The following is a 6199-nucleotide window of genomic DNA, read 5'->3' as shown; positions in this document are numbered from 1 at the left end:
CAACAGAAATAGCAAGAAGTCCTATTACTGTAATTGTGTTAATTTTAGTTACTTCAGAACTAAGACAAGAGATTTATCTGGGAAGTGAAGGGAACACTAGTATGGAAGTCAGAGAGAGTCAGGGAAGGAATTGCTGCCAAGCCAGGGTATTGTTTTCAGCCAGCTACCAGCATGGACAACTGGAACATAATGCAGCTGGGGAATCTCTGGGGGACCACACACCTCAGGTGTTTCCCTTCCGAGAGGTGAAACAGCTGGGGTATGTATGCGCCAACTCCTGTCAGTCAATACTGAGAGCTGCTCTCAAGTCAGGGGATACATTAATGCCCTGGCATTTCCAGGCTACTAAGGGCAGCAAAACAGGCTCCTGAGGCCAGATAAACCCTCAGGCAAGCATATGGAGGTGCTGGCAGTGGGAAGTCCAGGATGCACTAAAATGATAAAGGCAACGGCTATTGGCAGGCACCAACACTGCCCACCAGAACTACCATTTATCTAGCACTTATTACATCAGAAAGGAGCTCTGGTGGTACAGTGGTTAAAGCATTCACCTGCTAACCAAAAAGTCGGCAGTTGGAACCCAACTGCTGCACCTTCAGAGAAAGATGATGAGGCAGTCTGCTTCCATAATGACTGATAGCCTTGGAAACCCTATGGAGAAGTTCTACTCTGTCCTATAGAGCTGCTATGAGTCAGAATCAATTTCGTGGTGGAGGTTTGTTTTTTGGATTACATCAGGCACTGAAATAATCCAGGCGACCTTAATGCCAAACAAAGAATTGACTCATGGTATACTTTCTCTTTGCCTCCTCCAACTCTATGATATTTAAAACAAAAACAAAACAAAACAGTATAATATATATATACATATGTGTGTGTGTGTGTGTGTGTGTATATACACATACATACATACATATATATATATATGTATGTATATATGTATGCATATATATGTGGTTGCCATCAAGGTGACTCTGCATAGCCATCTGGTGTGTCAAAGTAAAACTATGCTCCATAGAGTTTTCAATAGCTGATTTTCTTCCAAGGTGCCTTTTGCTGGACTTGAATCTCAAACTTTTAGGTTAGCAACTGAGAGCGTTAACCATTTCCACTACCCACAGACTCCACTCTGTTAATAATAGAAGTGAAGAATATTTGAAACTACCTACTCCTACCTTTTGACTTCAGTGATGATGAAATAAGCCCCAAGAGTTGCAACAGTAGGTCCAGGCTCCACAGCTAGGAGTGGGGAGAGCCAGGCAACAACTATAATAGCAACCCTTGCAGAGCACCTTCTCTACTTCCACTGCTGAGATCTGCTTTCTACAGGTCCTGTCACTGAATCCTGACAACAATTTGTGAAATCTCTAGTCCAGTTTTACAAATGAAGAAGGTGATGAGAAACTCACATTGCATTTGACCATTGTTACATAATAGGAAAATTACTAGAAAATGTGACTAACCATTTGGGAAAAAGTAATAAAACCATATCCATTTCTCCTCTGTTGTATCAAAATAAATTCCATTGTTTTGGATCCATACAACACAATAATATAAACATTTTAAACTAAAATCACTACTAAAATTCTGGATGAATAGATCAAAAACTTGCAATCTGGAAAAACATTTGAAGCATATTAAAAAGGAAAAAAACTCACTGTTGTCGAGTTGCATCCAACTCATAGTGACCCCTCCTTGGGTTTCTGAGGCAGTATCACTACATAAGTAGATTGCCAATCTTCCTTCTGCAGAGTGGCTGGTGGGTTTGAACCATCAGCCATCTAGTTAGCAGTTAAATGTCTTAGGCATTACACCACCAGAGATCCTGTTTAAGCATATAGTCATAACTGAAAAAAAAAATTAAAGCAATATTTTTAAGTTTGAATACTTATTTTTCTAATGTACATAGCCGAAAGTTATAATAAAGAAAGGTTTAAGACAAATTAGTATAAGAAAAAGTATTTATTATAAAATAATATCCTTGATATCAGTATGAGGGGTTAAAAAATAATAAGTAAAGTATGAATATATTAAAAGACACAGACAATCATGAAAAAAGAAAAGCTTAATAAATGGATAATATAGAGACAGACCTTCAATCCCTTTTCTAATTAAATATAGATAATTTAAATAATATATTTTATGTGTCAGACAAAAAAAAAAATATATTGACAGTATCCAATACTGACTAACAGATTCAAGACATAGACACATTATACACAGTTGAGACAAGTCTCTGATGGTCAATATTTGGTAATATTGTGTTAGTATTTAAACATGTATACCACACAAGCCAGTAATTGCATTGTATGCATGTATCCTAAGAAGGTTATTAGTTTCTTTAACAGATTTATATTTAATGATACTTATTGCAGTACTGTTACAGCAAAAGAAAAAAAAAACATGAATAGTAACATTACCATTACTAACTGATTTTTAAAAAATTCTGGCATATTTATAAAAAGAATAGTGTTGTTGTTATATGCTGTCAAGTCGGACCTGAATCATAGCAACCCCTCTTTGGGTTTTTGAGGCAGTATCACTACAGAAGTAGATTGCCCAACCTTCCTTCCAAGGAGTGGCTGGTGGGTTTGAACTGCCAGCCTTCTGCTTAGCAGTCTTAAATAGAATAGTAGGCAACTAGTAAAAATGGTGGCATGAATATATATATTTGGATGTGGAATAATGATCACATGTGTTAATTATGTTAACACAAAATTTCAGTGACTTAAAATTATAATTTTTTTTTTCTCATTTAAATGTAGTACATGGGGGGACAGGGAAGGGTATGCTCTGTTCCACACAGACATTCAAGGCAGCAGAATGTCAGAGGCCCATTATCTTTACCATATTGCTCCCAAGGTTGCCCTGAGACTGATACTCATCCAAGAAATAAAGAGAGAAAATGAGTGGAGTGTCACATGGACAATTTTTTGTTTGTTTGTTTGCCTTTATTGTGATTTGGGTGTAAGTTTACAGAGCAAATTCACTTTCCATACAGCAGTTCACATACACTTTGTCTCATGACATTGACTACAATTTACCACAATGCAACAAGTCCCTTCCCACTTCCTCCCCATAGTTACCTCTTCCCTGTGTCCATCCCTGCATGCACTCCTGCCACCTGAGCTGTCACCCTGTGCATACACAGCCCTTCTATTCTCCCATGATTCTTCTCTCCAAGGAGCCTGTCTTTTCTCTAGCTGGAAGCCACATGAGTGTGTTCAATTCCAGACCTCTAGGGCAGCTAGGGGCCATATTCTCAGTGGTTCCATCAGGCTCTATCAGACCAGCAAACCTGGTCTCTCTCTCTCTCTCTCTCTCTTTCTTTTTTTTTCCAAATGATTTTGAGTTTTGTTTCACATTGTTCTCTCACTCTTTCCAGGATCTCCTACAGAGATCCCTCTATGAGTGATTGACAGTGGTAGCCAGGACGATCTAGTTCTTCTGATCTCATAGTTGTATAGGCTGAGGACAGCATTAAGTACCAGTCACTTGGACTAATTGTTTCCATGAATCTTTGGTTTTCTTCATTTTTCTTTGCTCTGGATGAGGAGAGACCCATCATTCCATCGACATGGCTGCTTGCAAGCTTTGAATATCCTGGTCACTACTCGCCAAAGTAGGATGTGGAACAATGTTTTGTGTAGTATGTTATGCCAATTGAGCTTGATGTCCCCTGCATCTATGGTCTTGAGCTCACTGGTCCAACACCTCAGTCCCTCTGGGTAGCTGGCTGTGGCCAAGAAGTGACTACAACTTTGCCCCTTGTCAGCTCGTCTATATTCCTGGGAATTCTTACAGAACATACCACTACATGTGTAGAAACATTGTGTGTCAACCCTATATATGGCCTTGGGGACACTCCCCCCTGCATAGACATATGTAAAAGTTCAGCCTGCCCACCCATCTATCCACCTGTATATCCACATGGACAATTTGTGCACAATGGGCTTAAAAATAACATACATAATTTTGAACCACATTTCATTGGTCAGAACTCTATCACTGGCCACCTCCTTTCCAAGATGCAAGGGCTTCTGGGAAGTTGGTCTCTGCTTCTCAGCTACAATTCTACATTATGAAAGAAAGATGTGAATTTTAGTGGACAGCAAATCATCTCTGCCATAGCAGACTAGGTTATTGAATGAAAACTCACAAGTTATAACATGGTATATACTACACACAATTTATATAAAATCTGTGATACAGAGGCACACATATACAAAATTATCCCTCACTATGCAAATATATTCCATAGTGATACTGCCTCGGAAACCCAAGGAGGGGTCGCTATGAGTCGGGGCCGACTCGATGGCACATAACAAAACAACAAAACAATGCAAATATATTCAGTCCCTGATTTTGGTTAGAGAATTTGTATAATGGGAGATGCCTTGTTATTCAAATATATTTGGTTCAGTATTTGGAAATTGAATAATGAGACTTCAAATAGTAAGGGATACCAATCCTATCTTAAAATATATATGAATTTCTCTAAATCTATAAGGTTTTTGAGTATGTATAACATGTATAACATGAGTGTGGATTGAGAAGGGTACTCGTGTGTATTTTATGTGTGTGTGTGTGAAAGTTTATGTGTGTGTCTGTAGACAGAAAAAAAGTTTAGAACAATAATCATCAGATCACCAGGTGCCCAACAATAGTTATATCTTATCTGTAACATAAAATTTGGGGTTAAATTTTACTTTCTTCTTTTTAACTTTCTTAGTTTTAAAAAATATTTTATATTTGGTATTGCAATTTTATATCTACAAAATAAAGTAATATAGCTATATTTATTTAGTAAAATAAAGAAAGAGTATAGCTTTAGAGTTAAAGGGACTCATTCTATTTAATATTTTTTATAATGATGGCAGACACACATGTATTCACACAAAGGTATTCAAGGTTTTTAAACAAGGAATTGATGTAAAAAGTGGATTTCTTTTCAAATGTCACACTGTCAACATTGTGAATGAATTAAGTAGAGGCAAGACTGATGCAGGACCATCATGACACACACAGTATAGGATGTTATATGAAAGATATCTTCTGAGTTTCTGCAATGTGATGGCCCAGGAGTGAAGGGAGGTAGTTGTTGTTGTTGTTGTTGTTGTTTGCCATTGAGTCGGCCCCAACTCATAGCGACCCCTCCTTGGGTTTCCGAGGCAGTATCACTATGGAAGTAGGATTGCCCAACCTTCCTTCTGAGGAGTGGCTGGTGGGTTTGAACCGCCAGCCTTCTGGTGAGCAGTCAAGTGCCTTAGGCACTATGCTACCAGAGGGAGGTAGTAGGTATGTGTTAATCATTACAAAAAAAGGTGATGGTTCATGAACTAGGTAGTGACTAGGGTATTGTGTTAGTTGTTGCTGAGTCAGTTTCATATCAGTGACCCTATGTAGAACAGAACAAAACATTGCCCAGTTTCTTTTTAATCTTTGCAGTGCTTGAGCCCATTGTTGCAATCATTGTGTCAATCCACCTAGGTGAGGCTCTGCCCCATTTTAGTTGATCTTCTACTTTACTGATCATGAAGATCTTCCTCCAGGGACTGGTCCCTTCTAACAACGTGACCAAGGTATAACAGACAAAGTCTAGCCATCCTCGATTATAAGGAACATTCCAGATGTACTTTCTCCAAGACAGACTTGTTTGTTCTTCTAGCAGTACATGGTACATTCAATATTCTTTGCAACACCAGAATTGTATTACAGCAATTCTTCTGTGGTTTTCCCATATTTAGTGTCCAGTTCTCATATGAATATGAAGCTACTGCAAATACTATGGCATGGCTTAGGCTCATCTTGCTCTGTAGCTCTCTAAAGAGATCTTTTCACCAGATTTGCATAGTAAAATACATCCTTTTATTTCTTGAGTGCTACTCCCATAGGTGTTGACTGTGGGTTGAAGTAAAATAATATCCTTAACAATTTCAATATTCTGTCCATTTATCATAACATTGCTTATTGTTCTAGTTGTGAGGATTTTTGTTGTCTTTAAATTGAGGTGTAATCCATACCAAAATCTGTAGTCTTTGATCTTCATTGGTAAATGCTTCAAGTCATCTTCCCTTTCAACAAGCAAGGTTGTGTTATCCACATATCGCAGGTTGGTAATGGTGTGTTTTTTGTCCATGTGCTTTTAGTTTTTTGATCATTATTCAATTGTAATTTTTGTCAAACTGAGGGGAAACAG

The sequence above is a fragment of the Orycteropus afer genome, unplaced genomic scaffold, assembly GCF_000298275.1.
Source record: "Orycteropus afer afer isolate SDZICR_OR568_19922 unplaced genomic scaffold, OryAfe1.0 scaffold00025, whole genome shotgun sequence".
NCBI lineage: Eukaryota > Metazoa > Chordata > Mammalia > Tubulidentata > Orycteropodidae > Orycteropus > Orycteropus afer.
Note: the sequence above shows the minus strand (reverse complement) of the source record.